The 18,743-nt window shown below is 35.4% G+C and overlaps 1 long non-coding RNA gene across 3 annotated transcripts in view; it reads right to left on the bottom strand.

Annotated features, from left to right (window-relative positions):
• LOC105475780 (uncharacterized) overlaps positions 1–18,326 on the bottom strand; it is a 30,651-nt gene extending 12,325 nt beyond the window's left edge. The window contains exons 1-4 of one of the 3 annotated variants that reach the window (XR_983655.2): positions 18,102–18,326; positions 16,232–16,393; positions 3,158–3,276; positions 912–2,230 (exon numbers count right to left, since the gene is read on the bottom strand). This is a non-coding gene — a long non-coding RNA (uncharacterized lncRNA). The remainder of the gene's footprint in view (positions 1–911; positions 2,231–3,157; positions 3,277–16,231; positions 16,394–18,101) is intronic. The other 2 variants (XR_983651.2, XR_983653.2) reach the window with 2 other exon arrangements.
• Positions 18,327–18,743: the final 417 nt, after the last annotated feature.

Here is an 18,743-nt window from a genome sequence, read left to right as displayed (position 1 = left end):
TAAATTGATAATTTATCTATATTAGTATTCTTTACTATGCAAGGCAAAAAGCAGTCATTCTGAATCTTTGTAATTATTTCAGTAAAACAGTTAAGAGTGCTTAAATGCATTTATATATGGTTTCCTTATGGATATCAATAATTAATAGTTATTTTTGATGCTTCCTCCAAGCATTTTGTACTTTTTCAAAAATAAAATATATTATATGTAACTTAAAAAAACACAGAGCCCCAGTTGTTAGTGTATTAATAACTGTCTTTGATTATTAGTAATTCTGATTTTTAAAATAAGAAATATTTGATGAGCTAAAAGGAAAAAATATTAGTTTAAATAAATTTGGGCAATAAATATTGATTTAAATTATTCTTGTCTTACGAGTACCCTAATATTAAGACAAACCAAGAATTGCTAATATCTCATCACACATGATTTTAGGAATCGGCCAAAAAAATTTGAATTGTGGAAGAATTAGTATTTAACTTATTGTGTTTTTATTTATTCACTTTTATTTCAGTGTGAGGTAATAAATGAGAAGGGAACATTTAAATTAATTTAAAATTCTATCTTATTTATATGATAGCATTTCAGCATTTCCATGTATTTTAAAATTTAAAAATATGCTAAAATGAAGCAATAAAAAATTAAAATTCTACTTTGTATTTTCTCTACAGTAAGGTCAGATTGCAACATCTTTGCTCTATGAACCATCAAATCTGTCAACAGAACTTGTGATAGCTTAAAAAATGTCTGTTCATGTACAGTTTTTATTTCTTTTGGTTTTCCTAGAAAAACAATACCTAGCCATATCAACCAATAGCCAAATTCAACCTCTCTTCCCCAAAAAGCTTATAGGTATTTTTTTTTTTTTAATGTACTTTTAGAGAACTTAAAGTGAATGGTTTGCCACTGACCTCTGTCATTTTTGAGTACTCTGGTGTTCTTCGAGACATCGAATGGTGAGTTTACTAACAGTACCCTCAATTCTGAATTTCTCTTATCCGCTTGAGATTCTGAAAAATGGTTGTGCTTCTAGTGATTGTGCTATGAATTCACTTTATGAGAACTGTCTTTAGAAAGTTTTGTTTATGTTATATTCAACATCCAACAGGATACTCTCCTAGGTGATTAAATGTACAATAATTATAATTGCTTTTCTTTGTGAATTACCTAATAACTTATGTTTGCACATGTTTTTACTAGGCAGAAAGGGATTCCATTATTAATTATAGCCATCCATAGTTATGAACCAGAAGAAATGTTTGTCCATTAGGAGTTCTGTTCTTAATACGAAAATCCAGCTGAGCTCCAATTTCGTCTCTTTGTTTCCCATTGCTCTTTCATTTCTCACTTGCCTTTTGATTTCTTTCACTTGGTTTGCGCCAGTATTCATCTCTTCATCTAAGAGGGCTGCCTCAGATTGTCATTAGGTCAGAAGTCACAAGCTTCCTTTAACTTTTGTTTGCTTTTCAGCACTCTGAGGCAAGCCAATTGAACAGATGTTCATATTTGTTGTTGAGCATGTTAAGGAATACTGTAGAAAAAAATTATTTAGGGTAGTTCAACCCTTGATGTTTATTTCCCTAAAAATCTTGAGGCAGTTGAAGGGCATTTGTTTTTTCTCCTTTTTCTTTACTGTCTGGTTTGATCAATTTGTCTTTCCTTGTAGGGGTATTGAAAAGGTCTCATTTTCATGTTTATTTCTCCCAAATGGAATGAAACTTTTGTATGCCTTCATTCAAGTTTGTTCCTACATACATTTTTATTTTAATCAAAGGCTTTCTTGGAGTGAGTGAAGGCCACCTACAGAGCTAGTTTATGTCTTTAAAAGCTTTGTTTATCACCCAGAGTGATAGTCTATCATAGAGGATTCATTTTGGTTCAAGGACATATTATCGTCTTGATTGGGCTTATACATCAAAAGAAAGAATTAAAGGGTTCTGATGAAAACTTTCCACTCGACACACAGGTGGCTGAAAGTATGTGCTATCTTTTCTTGGGTCCTTTTGTCACCTTTCTTAGCTTTCTTGTTTTGAAACATGATAATAGTAGTATTTGAGTTTTCTGGGGATTTTTGTTCTATATTGCATGCTGTGAAAGGATTTTTCTAGGTTCTGCTTCTGGGCTCCCTCTGATCTTGTGATGTTAAACACACTGCTGTCTTCCCTCGGCATTACTCTCATCATTTTCTTCTCCACTTGTTCCACTTCTGTCCTGTGTATGTGGGAGGGGGCTGTATAGAAGATGTGAGAGGAAATTTAGTAGAATGGCAGGGTAGGGGGATGTCAGGGAATCACACTGCTGAAAAAAAGGCCTCCACAACTTCTAAAAGAAAAAAGGATAGGCTGTACTGGTCTTTGCATTTTTTTTTTCAACATAACCACAAAAGTTAACTTTTTTTTTCCAATGAAAGCTTTAAAAAAGAAACAAGAAATATTGCCACTTATCTTTGAATTTTGATACCATCCAGTTCCTAGAGTTGTTTCCCAAATTCATGAAAGTTCACGGATTGTTTTCTAAACAGTAGAGAATGATTTATGTAACTCAAATCTCATATTTTCTAGTAAGACTAGTGTCACTTTGACCTTGAAGAACTGTGTGAATTGTAATGAAAATAAATACTTCGATAAAGCATGACATCATCTCTTGATTCATTTTGTGTTGTGTATGTTTAAGGAAATACTAGTACTTCCTTCTGATAGTTTTAATACCTTGGGAAATATGTTGACGTTTGCTTTCTGCTTGCCCCAGGGTCATGTTTGGAAATTCCACTCAGTATTAGAACCAGATTTAGTCGGTCAACAACAACACGGAATGTTAAATTTTTCATTTTTTAGACTAGATAACACTTTTTAAATATTCTCCCTATGCCAGTCATTCCGGTGAGAAATATATATATACAGATGAACACCAAGGAAGGTAAACTGTTGACAAATATATTGAAGAGTAACTTAATATGGATCAAATACGTTACATATAAGATCTTTCCACTATCGCTTTCTGCAATTCAAGGCTACAGTTTAATGTGTCTTTGATTGTGTGTGTGTGTGTGTGTTTTTCTTTTCTGGAATGAAGGGTTGGGATTATATAATTAAAACAACCTGCATGTGCTAGCATAAATTTGATTGTTCTAGACATAAGGATTAAATTTAATACTAACCATGATAAGCTTTGATGGTAAATGATCCAACTTTGGGAGGCCATCTACTTCATACTTCATAATCATCACAAACACTTTACATTCATTAAAGAACTTAGCATAGTTCCTGGCACTTGTATCTAGAAGACAGATAAATATATGCTTTTGTTGAATGAATAAATTAGGGATATACCAAGCAAATGAAGTACCTAACAGCTTTTTCTTTTCTTTTCAAAAAGATATTTTGATTCTAAGAGAAACAATGCTTAAAACAAGCATGTAGTGAATGACTAAGACAACTGGAAAATAAGCATTGAACAAGCCATAAACTGACAAAATTAACTGCTCTCTCAGCTTCCTTAGTGAAACATAAGTATATTTGTGAGTAAAAAGGGGATATTGCTAAAGTCTCAGCTTTCAACACCTAGTGCCTTCATTCAGTAATGCACACAAAGTGTTGTAGGTTTATATTTAAAAACCTCAGAGGGCAATTCACAATTATTCTTATCAACATATCGTAATGCTAGTAAGAGTTCTCTTTCTTTCTCTCTCCAGGTTGTAGTATATTATACTTGGTTTAAACAAAGTCCCTCTCTTGTTTTATCTATTCATTTGTTTTCTTTTATCCACACACCATATTCCCATTCTTTCTCACTCAATCATCTTTGGATACATTTTATCAAATATCTTATTGAATTTTTGCATATAGTTTTAAATTTTGGTCAATGATATTGCATATTGAATCACCTATTTTTTCTACTCAGAACAATATTTTAGATCTATCTGGCTGAACGCAGTGGCTCACGCCTCTAATCCCAGCACTGTGGGAGGCCTAGGCAGGCAGATCACTGGAGGTCAGGAGTTCTAGACCAGCCTGGCCAACATGGTGAAACCCTGTCTCCACTGAAAATACAAAAATTAGCCAGGCATGATGATGCATGCCTGTAATCCCAGTTACTGTGAAGACTGAGGCAAGATAATTGCTTGAACCTGGGAGGCAGAGATTGCAGTGAGCTAAGATCTGCACTCCAGTCTGGGTGACAGAGCAAGGCTCTGTGTCAAAAAAAAAAAAAAAGAGATCTACCTATGCTGCTTTATGCATATCTAATCCATTGCTCCTGCATACAATTTCTACTGACATACTAATTGTTGATTATATAATGAGGGATAAGTTACTTAAAGAAAGGCTCAATTTATTAATAAAATCATGGATGATGTGTCCACTTTATGAAACTGTATAAAAATTAAATGATCAAATGCATGATGGATACTTAACACATAGTAAATTTTCAATTAATAGCAATACTTTAAATTAATAGCAATATTATATATATATAAAGTAGTATGTGTATGTGTATATATATACACACATATATATATACTATATGCTATATATACACACACACACACACCATAACTTGGTGAAAACGATAAAGGATGGTAGGAAAAATGTGGTGGTAATAAATAAAATGAAGCTGGAAAGTCATGAAAGGTTTTCCTAGAACTTGGTAGGGAATTTGTATTTTAAATTTTAGGCTACAGTATTCATTAGATTCACCTGAGATTGAGAATTTATACTCCGGGACCCTAACCATAGAGATGTGACGTACTCATCTGGTTTACACTAATTTTTCTAATGCAATAAAGTTGATTATGTTTCTAATTTGTGTCATGTTGACTTCTGCCCTTGAAATTAATAGTAGGGAAGTTGTTTCATTCCTAGATCTGGGTTTTAATACCTTGAAACTTGGGAAAAGGATAGTGCTTAGAGAAGTGTTTAAAGCATAATGTCAACAAATTTTTAAATTTGAGGGTGATTGGAGCTGGGTATGTCATGTATCAACCAGTCATCTGAGCCTAGCTCAAGGCTATTACAATTTTATATTGACTCCGTCCATATCTAAAGAAGAATAATGATCACCTCATCTATCCCTCTCACCTTCAGTATCTGGGGAGAAAAATGACTATTAGTTCAATAGGCTGTTGGCTTTTAAAGTAAATAGATGGATGATAGATGATAGAAAGATGATAGATTAGATAGATAGATAGATAGATAGATAGATAGATAGATAGGCTAAAACCCTGAAATAGACATTTTAAACAAGTTATTCACATAATCCTTAGGCATGTTAAAGTTTGAGAACTTTTTGGCAATGGGCAGCCATAAAAAAGTAACATATATTTTAGAACTAGTTTGTCTAATATTGTAGCCACTAGCTACATGTGGCCATTTAAATTAGCATTAATTGAAATTAAATGCAGTTAACACTTCAGTTTCTTTGTTGCACTAACCACATAGTATGTCCTCAGTGGTCACATGTTTCTAGTTGCTACTATATTGGACCTTAAAGGTATAGGACCTTCTCAATACTGTAGAAAGCACCATGCTGAACTGTATTTTAGCCAGGCGTGATGGTGGGTGCCTGCAGTCCCAGCTACTCGGGAGGCTGAGGCAGGAGAATGGCATGAACCCAGGAGGTGGAGCTCGCAGTGAGCCGAGATCGGGTCACTGCACTTCAGTCTGGGCGACAGAGCGAGTCTCCGTCTCGAAGAAAAAAAAAAAAAAAGAAAGTTCATAGTGACAAGCAGGGAGGGCACACTAGGTGGGAATAAGACTAGAGTCTAGTTGATAAAACATTTTTTGAAGTCAAGGAAGAGTGTCCAGAAGATAACAATTACTATTGTTGAGTACTGCTGAGCAGCTAAGGATCGTGAAGATTAAAGTTAGTCCACTTGATTTGGCTATCAGCAGGGTTGGTAACCTGTCAGATCAGTGTCAGTGGAGCTGGTGGAGACCAAAGGCAGAAATGGGAGAAAGTTAAGGAGGCTGCCATAGAGAAAACAGACTTTTAAAAGGCTTGGCTGTCAATGGGACAAGGCGGTGCATAGAGGGGAGGAAATGCAGAGTTGTGGGAATTTTATTTTAATTGTAAGTGACTTAATTAATTTATAGACTAGAGAAGGGGATCAGTACAGAAGAAAAATGAAATTACAGGATTAACAGCAGACAAATTGGATGACTTTAAGTATTTAGTGGTCAGAAGGTGATAACAATGGGTTTTCTTTTCATATCTAAAACAGTTTTCATTTAGAAGATAAGCAAAAAACAACAAACAAACAAACAAAAACCTCAGAAGTTAATAAAATGATTTGAAATCCAAGAAATATTACTTCAAAATCTTAGAAGCATACTTCAACAAATGTTTAGGAGTACATATAATATTACTAACATGTCTCAAGGTACAATGAATAAATATGACAGCAATACAGAGCATGGGGCTCCTGGCTTCTGAGAAGCAACCTTTCATTAGTGATACCAGGTATGAGCTTCCAAAGCACAGTGGCGAGCAATTGGTTGAATTTCATGGTACAGACTGTGTTGGAGAATTTTAGATGAGTAAGAACTGTAATAATCTAAGGAAGCATTTTAAGACTCTAAACTTTGAAGGACAGCTGGTATTTGTAAAATTAAAATAGTAGAAGAACAAGAAGAGAGGAAGATGAAAAAGGTGGGAATATATCAGTGAAAGTCTGATTTATGAAGTGAAAAATATTTGCCTTGACAATTATAAAAAGGAATTTAGATTAATGTAATAGCAAAGATAAAGTCATTAAGAAAGTTTATTCTCTACTTTTTAAAAATTAGAAGACTCATTGCATTGAATTTGGAGGATAGGAAAGTGTAGTCTGGGCATGGTTACTCATGCCTGTAATTCCAACATTTTGAGAAGCTGAGGCAGGAAGATTGCTTGAGCCAAGGAGTTAGTGACCAACCCTGGCAACATGGTGAGACCTCCCCCATCTGTATGAAAAATAAAAATAAAAAAGTTAGCTGGGCATGGTGGCATGCTAAGTAGTCTCAACTACTTGGGAGGTTGAGGTGGAGGATGGCTTAAGCCTGGGAGGTTGAGGCTGCAGTGAGCCATAATTGTATTACTGCACTCCAGCTTGGGTGACAGAGCAAGACTCTGTATCAAAAAAAAAAAAAAAAAAAAAAAAAAAACCAGAAAGAAAGGAAAGAATTTAAAAAAGAGTATAGAGGGGGGAAAAAAACAAAACAACAAAAACTACTTGTTATCCAACCACTGGGATTGGTTTTTTGATATTTTATTACATTTCCTTCAAATCATTTCATGTGTATAAAAGTATTACAGTTTATAAAATTTTAAAACATACTGTGCTACACAGAATAAAGGGTCCTAAAGATGTCCATGTCCTAATCCATCAAACCTGTGAATACATTAGTCTATATATTACCAATTTACATATTATATGACAAGGGGGAATTAAGGATGCAGGTGGCACTAAATTTGCTAATCACTGATCTTGAAATAAAGTGATTATCATGGATTATCTAGGTCTGCCCTAGGTCTGTAATCCTAAAGCCCTTTAATTTGGAAGTGAGAGAAGAGTCCATACATATCAGAGTAATAAAATGCAGTAAAGACTAGCAGTTAGTGCCTTTGAAGTTGGAAGAGAGCCATTAGCCCAAGAATGCAGGCAGCCTGTATTAGTCTGTTCTCACACTGCTATAAAGAAATACCCAAGACTGAGTAATTTGTAAAGGAAAAAGGTTTAATTGACTCACAGTTCCACATGACTGGAGAAACCTCAGGAAACTTACAATCATGGTGGGAGGTGAAGAGGAAGCAAGGACCTTCTCCACATAGTGGCAGGAAAGAGAAATGCAAGCAGGGAAAATAGCAGACATTTACAAAATCATCAGATCTTGTGAGAACTCTCTCACTATCACGAGAATAGCATGGGGGAAACCACTCCCATGATCCAAACACCTCCCACCAGGTATCTCCCTCAACGCCTGGTGATTACAATTCAAGATGAGATTTGAGTGGGGACAGAAAGCCTAAACATATGACAGCCCTAAAACCTGGACAAGGCAATAAAACATTAGAGTTTCTGAACTTCTTTATAGCTTCTAGAAAAGAAGTCTGATTTGCTAACACCTTTTCAGCCGAAGGAAACCCATTCCAGACTTCTGACTCCCAGAACTGTAAGATAATATATAGTGCTATTTTAAGCAACTAAGTTTGTAGTATTTTGTGTCACAGCAACAATAACAAACAAATATATGCTATATTTGCAATTTTACATTTCATAAAATTTTACATTCAATTATAAGTATTTTCCTATGGCCAGTATTCTTCAAGAATTATATGTTTATGCCTATATCAAAATATCTTATGTAACCCATAAATACATACACCAATTATGTACCCACAATTTTTTTTTTTTTTTTAGATGGAGTCTCACTCTGTCACCAAGGCTGGAGTGCAATGGCATGATCTTGGCTCACTGAAACCTCTGCCTTCTGGGTTCAAATGATTCTCCTGCCTCAGCCTCCTGAGTAGCTGGGAAACAAATTTTTTTTTACAGAATTATATGTTTAATTGTTGTGTAAAAATCAACTACTGGATCTACTGTCGAACACTGAGGTAATTTCTCATTCTCTGTTTTTGTAACGAATTATTTGAAAACACTTTCATAAACACATTCTGAATTTGTCCTTTCTTAAGAAAATGAATAAAACTTTAGTTATACTGCCAATTGGACTTTTAAAAGGCACTTGATAGATATTACCAGATTGCTCTTCAAAAAGATTGTACCCATTTGACATCCAACCCATGGCCCACTGACAGTGGATGGCGTTGCTGAAAAGCACTCTTCAAAACTGATTATGGAAACATAGAATCTCATTTTTAAAGACTTTTATTTACTCTTTCTGGTTTGTCTTAGAAGTCATTACATTTTTGATAAACATAATTTAATTTTCATACAATCAAAATTATTTACGTTTTTCTTTTTTTTTTTCTAACAATATTTGCACACTAAATGATTCTTACTCTTTAGGTGCTAGGTTGTATACACTGTGGACCTTCGAAGTATTTTGTTTATCAATGAAAATAGTTTTTAGAAGAGTCTTAGGTAAGATCAAGTAGGATCATAGATTTTGGAAACATTGACTTGGGGAAATGGACACATGACCAAGTGGAAACTAGCAGGTATTTGGAGGTGGGGAATTAGAGTTCAGTCTAGAGGAGGCAGCCAGCAATATGGCTTTGGATTTGGAGAAGAAAGAAGGTACCTGAACTAAGAAAAGGGATGAATTATTGGAAGGAGATATTTACAAAGAAAGGAACAGAAACTTCAGACGTGGGCAATTCTCTTCACCCCTTCCAAAATCCACCATGTGTTGTATGCACTTGGATATGAGTTACCGTGGGGAAGCAGGTATGGATATCATACCACAAAACTCTTCCCTATTACAAGCAATGAGCTCAGAGAACATCTTCATGACAGTTATGCTGCTTTCCTTTTCTATTAATAGATTTCCACAGCCTCCTAATAGGTTCCTTGCTGCACCTTCAGTCCCTTCTCAACATAGTTCTAATTCCTCTGTGCCAATAATACAGTTCCTATGCCTAAAACCTCAGGTAGAAGCCAAAGTTTTTTCCAAGAAGGCTTCCGGTCCTGACTGGATTTTCTGTTCTATTCACACCCACTCTGCTCTCTGACCTTGTTGGTTGAATGCACTTCCCCACTTATTCCTGCTTTTTTAACTATAGTAGACTCTTTGCTCTTCCTCAACAAGCTCTTCCTCAACTTTCATTGCAGTACCTTGGCCTTCTACCTGTTACATGCCTTCACCTTTATGACATGGTTAATGACCTCAGATTTCTTGAGTCTGTGCTCACCCTGAATGAAGCTTCATTTTCAATGAAGCTCACCCTGACTATTCTATTTCCTCCTCTGAGTGAAACAAAACCTAAGCCCCTCACTCTCTTCCTTCTTTTTAGAAGAAATTAACAGGGAAGAGCATTGCATATTCCCTTTTAACAGACTGATTTGTTACATTGAGTTTTCTGTTTCCAGCCCCACCAAGGCAGATAGTATGTGCTCAATAAAATATTTGTTGAATTATTTATTTCCTACAAACTGATTAACTTCAGTTCTTTCCACTCTTTCTGTTAAATAGCTTTGCCATTTTTACTTGAGCTCAGTTACAGGCCCTTAAGAATTCGATTTTTATTTTTCTCTTAAAGTAACCTTATTGGAGCAGTGGTCCTCATGCTAAGATTTTTATCATTTTATATTTGCATTTTATATAAACCTGTTTTGCTTGTGTAAATGACAAGTGTCTGGGAAATGGTGCTCACCAGTATCTCACACCTGCCTTATTGATATTTCATGCTTGAGTTATTTGTCTGGTTCATTCTTAATTCCTCAAGAAATTTGGCAGAGCATTTCCAATGGTCTGGGGGCATTTTCTATGGACTTGCTGGTGGTGTGACTAGTTCCCCGTCATGTTATAGCTTTTGAGAGGCTAAAAATAAAAGACTGAGTTATTCCTTTACCTGGAAGTCTTTATTGCTGCACTTATCAACTCAATCCTACTAAATCATTAATTTTTTTGGCTCACATGCTTCTACAGGCATGATGAAGAGGGATCTTCAAAAATGCCACAAAATAAAGTGCCTTCTTTATTTTGCAAACCTGGCCCTTTGTATACAACAGAAAATTTCTCTTGTAAATTCTCTTAAATTTTTTCTGTAAAACAAAGGCCTGGCCTCCTAAATTTGAAAATGCTATGAAATCACTCATATCAAAACAAATTTTTAAATATTGTGGAAAAGTCTTGCAATGTCACCACAAAACTTCAAGAGCATGGATACAACCAGTGGATGAAGAAAGGCTAAAGAACAATTGTGTGATTTCTCCTCTTTTCTTTTTAGATCTAGGCCACTGTCTTCTCAATTTTCTAGAAATTCAGTATGCTAGTTTCCTTTGGTACCTTCACAAGAGTATCATATTTCGTGATATTGAATTTTAAAATTTAGAGCTAGAAAGAAAATTAGAAACTATTAGTATAATTCTCACATTGTCTTTGTTTGGGCTGCTATAATAAAATACCACAAATTAGATAGCTTATAAACAACAGAAATTTATTTCTCATAGTTCTGGAGACAGAAGTTCAAAGTTAAGGTGCTGGTAGATTATGTGTCTAGTGAGGGCCTATTTTCTGGTTCACAGACAGCACACAGCACTTTCTTGCCATGTCCTCACACGGTGGAAGGGGCAAATGAGCTCACTTGCTCCTATTTTATAAGGGTACTAATCTCGTTCATAAGGGCTCTACCCTCAAGACTTAATCAAAGGCTCTACCTCCTAATACTATCACCATGGGAGTTAATATTTTAGCATATGGATTTTGGGAGAACATAAACATTCAGAACTTAGTACACACATCATTTGGAACACAGTCTGGATCACAAGGCATTAGACTCCCTGTCCAGTGTCCTTTCCAGACTATATCATCTTCCATATTTTTCAAACTTGAAGATCTATAGCAAGGAGAAAAAATCTAGTTCACACTGTTGCTGTCAGGTGGATAAAATATTATTTTTTCCAATTTACAGATAAGGCAACTGAGATCTAGAGAGTTTATTAACTCCTCCAATGTTATAGTTAAATTATTGCTAGAATTCATGCTGCTCAATTCTTCAAGCCCTCCAATTTATAATTACATAAACAAAACTACTTAACATTAAGCATAATTGCAACTCATCTCAATTAATCTTCTACTCAATAAATTGTTATTTTATTTATAAATATTTAGATAATTTTTGTCATTGGTGATAACCTAAGATCTGGATTTCATATTTTGGAACAATATCTATTCTTCTAAGTATAGTCACTGTAATTTTTTGGTTGCTCATGAAATATTTATTAATGCTAATGCCAATAAAAATAATGCCATGGTGATTATACTCTTCAGTCATTAATGCTCTGAAAGAAGTAATTTGCAAATTGGTACACTGTCACTCAAAGTGTTAATTTACCACATGTGGGTAACAAATTACTCCTGGAATCAGGCTAGGCACAATTGTTGAGGCCCTGGAGTTTTCTCCCCCGTAGCATTCACATCCAATCAGTTTCCAAATCTTGTAGAGCTATTTCTGTAGGCATCTCATCTATCCTTCCTCTTCCCTCCATGATACTGATACTGCTGTAATCTGAGTTCATTTCTTTCTTATCTCTTGTTTAGTGAACTGTACAAGTAGCTGGCCATTTTGCTGTTATTCAGCCTCTGTCCAAAACCATCCTACACAGCTGCCTGATGAGCATTTTCAAAACACAGTTTTGCCTCTTCATTTTCTCCTAAATAAAACTTGTTTTGCACATCTTCATGTGAACACACATGCACACACATATATAGTGAGTGCCAACCTCAGTGCACTTTGGAATCTGCCAGAGAACTTTAAGCATACTCATTGTGAGTAATTGATGAAGAGTGCGGCCTTGACACTGGAATTTTATAAAGCTCCCTGGATGATTCTAATGTGCAGTGAGGGCTGAGAACCGTCTTTTAAACTTATTAATAGAGGCAAATTGTTGTAGAAGGGAAAATAACTTCTAAGAGTCAGGAGATTGCTCATTTCTGGAATTTGCCATTGGACAAAACATGATCTCCAGTACATCAAATACTACCACTGAATCTCATTTCCTTATCTGTAAATGTAACATTACAAAATTGGGCTAGGTTAATTTATTTAGCTAACATTAACACAGCACTTATTATTACTTGGCTCTGCATTTGAAGCTGAAAATCTAGTCTTTTCTCTAATCAACTTTACAAAGCACAGAAAAAATGATAAAGAAAATAAGTACAAATTGTCATAAAAGTTATGAAGAAAATAATTGATGATTGTTACAATAAAAACATGGGATGGGGATAGCCATGATGGTAAAAGACAATAGCTAGAAATCAAGATTTTTGCTTTTCAGATGACCCTGATCTCAATCTTATAAAAATCAACCAGGTAGACACACCAATATAAAGTAACAATAGTTTCCTGAAGGGCTTATTATTCGATTAATAGAATCTCATATATTAAAAATTCTTGTTTGGGATTCTGCTTCATTTTCCCTTTCACTTTATGCAGTCAAGTTTTTAGGAAATATGTTTAATTCATTCTTTTGGATACTTTAATTGCAACCAAAAAATGTTGGTTTACGGTGACTGAACTTAAAATAATCAATTGTCCTGCATAATGGGGCTGTAATAGAAATATCCAATTTGGGGCCAGGCCTGGTGGCTCATACCTGTAATCCCAGCCCTTTGGGAGGTGAAGGTGGGAGAATCACTTGAGGCCAGGAGTTTGAGACCAGCCTGGGTAACATAGCAAGATCCCATCACTACAAAAAAATTTAAAAAGATAGCTGAGTGTGGTGGGGCATGCCTGTAGTCCCAGCTAATGAGGAGGCTGAAGTGGGAAGATTGCTTGAGCCCACGAGTTGGTGGTTGCAGTGAGCTATGATTGCACTACTGCACTCCAGGCTGGGCAACAGAGTGAGACCCTGTCTCTAAAGCAACAACAACAAAAACATCCAAAGTTAAAATAGAAAATAGAAATATCGAATTTTTCCTTACTGGGGATTGATAAAACTGAGTCCATTGTTCTGGAGCATAATCACTTTTTGAGCCAATATACATTTCTTGACCTTATAAATTATCCAGATATTGGTAATCCTTGGTTGTTCGTCCAAACTGGCAGTGCAAAAATGCAATGCTCTTTTCCTGGGACCATCTTTGTGTTGTTTATTATAGTGGGAATTCTAAGGACCCCCTTCAGCCTGTGAGGGGGAATACTGGGGACAATTCCTAGGGTTTGGGTGCTTTGTGCTTTATAAGCTATTTGTGAAGTAGACAATCTGGATCCTTGTTAACAGGTCCAAATGGAATAAGACAAGAAGTGTGAGCCAAAATTCCAAGCCAAGTGGGTCTGGAACCGTGAGTGACTGCCAACTGGAAGAATCCCACAAATCAAGGAAAAAGCAGATTATTGAGGGTGAAAGTGGAGATGAGTCTGAGAGTCTAACGAAATGTCTAGGCAGTGAAAATTTTTGCTTCTTATCCACAGTGGTCCAATTTTGCTTCAGTTCTTCCATTCACTTTAAGTACCAACTGTTTTTGATGCTATTCTTAGGGAGGTTTGATTTCTCCAATGCTCTTGAAAAATTCTCTGCAATTAATTTCTTTTGTCCTTGTAAAAGGTTTCTCTGTCCCTTCAGTCATAATCATAGTGATAATAAAGTAGCAACTACTATTTATAGAAGATTTGGCACCTGTCTGGCAGTATGCTAAGATCTTAACTTTTTGGCCTCTATTCTGTCTCTCTTTAATTTGAAGGTTAAGCCTGGACTATGATTTTAAGAATGTTCTTAATAGCCAGTTGCTTTAGGCAGAAAAAAACTAATATCTAGAGAGAGTGTGTTACAGAAACTCCCATGCATTCTCTCTGTTTGTTTTTGGAAGAGTAATAGCCTCCCTGCTCTCAAGGATTTACCTGAAGAATTTCATGTTCATGATTGTGTTGCATACCTCATCAGGGTTACACAAGCTCAGCTCAGGTCTCAAATATTATGCGTAAGAAAACAGCAAGGCCAGATTGATTGGTTCTGCTACTCTGAAGCCAGATAGCAGGGTCAGGAATTGTTGCTGAGGGGATAAAGAAGTAGAACTCTAGGATCTGGGGTCCTGGAAATCAGGAGAGAACAGTACTTCATGGTGATTGTTATGAGAGACTTACGGAGCTTGTGCAGTATTCTGGCTTGGACCAGGAAGTCATGTCCACCTACTCTCCTTCTGCAGCTATTGGGTTCTTAGTACTTCCGCCTATTGGTTTTTGGAGTCACTTTCTTTAGTCTGAGAAGACTGAAAGTAACTGAACTTCTGAGGAATCAGACACCAGATCCTTGCTGCTGTTATCTCTGGCACTTTCCTCCAAAGATGGAGGAGCTGGTCAATTCACAGAAGCCGTAACACCCGTTTGATTTTTGGTTCATCAGGTGAATGTCCTTTTAAGTCCCAGGCTTCATTACTTTAAATATTTGATTATTATATATTATAACTATATACGGGCCTGAAACATTAGACAAAGGTAGAGAATGCATGCGAGCAGCTTAATTAAAAAAAAAAAAAAGGTAAAACAGTAGCTCTTACTCAAGGGCAGATGTGGTTACAAGCACTTTAAATATATTAACTCATTCAGTTTTCTTCATAACTTTATGAGGTAGGTTCTATCATTATTCCCATCTTACAAATGTAGAAACTGAAGCAGAGAGAAATGAAGCAAAGTCACAGAACCACATGTGGCAGAGGCAGGACTCAAACCCAGGAAATCTGGTTGTACCAGCTGTGTTCTTAACCACTACACAGAAAGGTGTATTTAAATATAATGTATATATTTCACCTCACTCTGGTTTATGTAGAGTGTTTTCGTAAGGTGGATTAGGTGAGATCTTCTGTAGTCTGCCACTTAGACACTATATGAATATGCTGAAGTTTCATCAGGGTCAACTACCATGCTGTTTTGTAAATGAACCTTGGTTGTGCTCTAGTCAAAATGCGTTGGGAAGTGAAAGGCTTTTTCATCTTGGATCTTCCTCATTTACTCACAGACAATGCCAGCTGTGTCCAAGTGGCTTATTTCTTAACTATAATTTAACAAACGCTGCTATATGATTACTTCATTTTATTTAGAAAATTGAAATGTGGCAATACAGGCTCTTGGAGTACAAAAATAAAACAGGATCTGGTGATGTTTGGCAGCATAATTTCAAGAAAATGCTCAAAAATATTCAGTGAGAAATATGTCAGGGTTATTCAGAAGCATATGCCGATAAGGCCTTTCATGCTGTTATTTCCATGAAAAAAACATGTTCTTGACACAAATGGCATAATTGTTTTTAGTTAAATTAAATGCCTGAGTAAAATAATTATGAACTGTTTCATTCCATTGTGTCTCCTCCTAGCCAAGAGTACTCTTAATATTAAGCAATTCATTATTTTCTAAGGGGTAACCAGGCAGTGTTTAGCATGTATAAGTTAAAGAAGTGTCATTGCAAACTCAAGGACAAGTATATTGGTATATAATTCTAGTTTATAAATTGAACATTAAATAGCTGAATGTTTGTCTTCATAAACAATTTGAATTAACCTTATTATGTTCCTCATTTCAAAGAAGAAATGTTACATATGTTTATTATACCCATTAGTCTCACTTTGTAACATACCTCATGTTATGCCAAAAGGGTACTCAATTCAGGATTGTGAATGATACCTCCTTTACAGGGATATAGAAATGACTCCCTTAGGATGCTACTTTGCCATGCATCTTTCATCAGAAACTGACATCCTTGTCCTTGATTTTGATGAAATTTCTCCTCATTGTATTCCTGGGTCACAAGATAGTTGGAAATTGTTCATCAAGGGAAAACAGAATTGGAAAAAATAAGATGCAGATATTTATCTAGGGCTAGATCCATCTGTAGAACTATCATCAACATATTATCCAGGTGGTTTTACCTTAATTTAAAAATTGATACATAAATAGATAAGAAACTTACAATATTCAAGTCAAAAAGTTAATAAGACACCAATAAATTAAAACTAAAGTAAGTAAAAATGATTATTAAGGTAAAGGTAGAGATTCATGTTTTAGAAAGCTACATTTTTCAGGTAAATCCAAGCACTGATTCTTTGGAAGAAAACAATAATGTAGACAAACCACCAAGCTGGTTTTATCAAGAAATAATGAAAACAAACACTGAGAGACAACATTATAATGGCTATTTCTTATTTACCTCCTCAATATCTCTTCCTGGCAGCAGCCATGAATTTCATTTGATAAGCTACCCCCACCCTACCAAGGGCTACTACCCAAGCCTGGAGAAGAAACATGCCAGGCTTGTTTCTTAGACCTAAGCCAGTCAGCATTACCTATAGTAATTGGATAATGTATAGCTACATAGCTCATGCTGGTCCCAAGAGAATGACACAGGACATTTGTTGGTACAAAAGCTCTTGCTTTTTTATACTTCGTTTGAAGCTAGAAATATCCAATCTTGGGAGATCGTGGCTGCTGTCTTAAGACATATTTGAGACTGCAGGCCAAAGAGAGGCAGTAGATGTGAAAGCAGAAAAAAATGATTTTTCTATAACATATTTTGAGCCCCTATATTCAATAATGCCTCAAGTGAGATCTAACCATATTTTCAGCAATACAAATAAATGAATTGCCACTTTTGCTTAAGCCAGTTTGAGTGGAGTTTTCTGTCACTTGAAACAAAAGCGTCTTACTTGGTATATAAGCTAAATTAGAAATGAGATGGGGTGATGACACGATAGGCTTAGAAGGACTTTTTTTAATTTTAAAAAAAGAACAAAATGAAGATGAGTTTGAAAATCTCGATAAAAGTGCTGTTTTCTTAGAAAAATAACTTGCCTAAATAAACTCAAGAAGGAGCAAAAAAAAAAAAAAAAAAAAACACTTGAAAAGAGAATAAAAGAGATTATAATCACTATAGCAATAAAAATGCTAGAAAAAATAATAAATTAGGGTCCTTTGACACCATTTTTCTTATTGTAGCTTTATAATATGTTTTAATGTGTGGAAATTTAAGGACATATTCACTTTAGTTTAGTTTTTCTTTCAAAATATTGTTCTACTCTCCTTTTCCCCATAAATTTCAGAATCAGCTTGTAAGTAGCATAGAAAATTATTTTTGCTATTTTTGTGGGAATTACATTAAATTCATAAATTTGGCTAGAACTAATACCTTTAAAATCTGTTCATACAAGGTGTTATTAATAAGGTTCAGCAAGATATCTGTATGTTCCCCCTTAAACTGCTCCCTATCCTTCAGAAATCTCTAAACTTCCCTGTAGTATTTATAGGGCCTTGGAAAAAGTGATTCTGTATTTCATTTCAAAAAATAAACAGGCAAAAATAGCCTAGAATACATAAAAAAAAGAACAAGAGAGAACTTTAATATATAGCATATAGATATTAAAATATAAAACTAAAACTACTAAAGATTATTGTACCTGTGCAATAAAAACACTGTAAACAAAAGAAAGATCCAATAATACAGGAATACTTACTATATGAAAATATGAATGTGTGCTGGTCATTTGCCTTGCTGCTCTCATATCCTTTCTTTGCCTTTCCACTGTCCACTGTTGCTTCCCATGCTCCTGTGTCAGTTAGCGTCTGCTGGGGTTCAGAGTGGGGAGCTACTAGTAGAAAAAGATTGGAAAGGAAGGGAAGAGCCGGGAGCCACCTCTTCCTACTTCAGCGACTTTTCTGGCAGGTCAGTAGCTTTGTCTCGCTCATGGCCCAGCTCCTCCCAAGTGGTCCCATCTACCACTGAGCAACCCTCACTTTTTCGTTCTAGTTCCCACCTGATGGCTCTGGCTTCTGAATTCTGAAAATATTTCCTGCTACTGCCTCTTCTTTCTGATTCCTGGCTTATAAACAGGGAAAATAAAAGTACCCAACTGAGATTATAGTGCGAATTTTAACTGATATCTGTACTCAAAATCCTTAGTCCAGAGTACAGCATATAGAAATTATTCATTAAATTCTATTATTATATAAAGCCATGTTTTAAAAAAACACACACACACCAACTTCTGAAATTCAAAAAAGTACTATGTAGAAATATGACAAGCTTGGAGCAAAGTACACATAACAAAGTGCTAATATTAATATTAAAATGTTCTTGCCAAACATACAAAACCCAA

This window comes from Macaca nemestrina, chromosome 4 (assembly GCF_043159975.1).
Source record: "Macaca nemestrina isolate mMacNem1 chromosome 4, mMacNem.hap1, whole genome shotgun sequence".
In the NCBI taxonomy this organism is placed as follows: domain Eukaryota; kingdom Metazoa; phylum Chordata; class Mammalia; order Primates; family Cercopithecidae; genus Macaca; species Macaca nemestrina.
The sequence above is the reverse complement of the archived record's forward strand: the minus strand, read 5'-3'. Positions and strand labels throughout refer to the sequence as shown.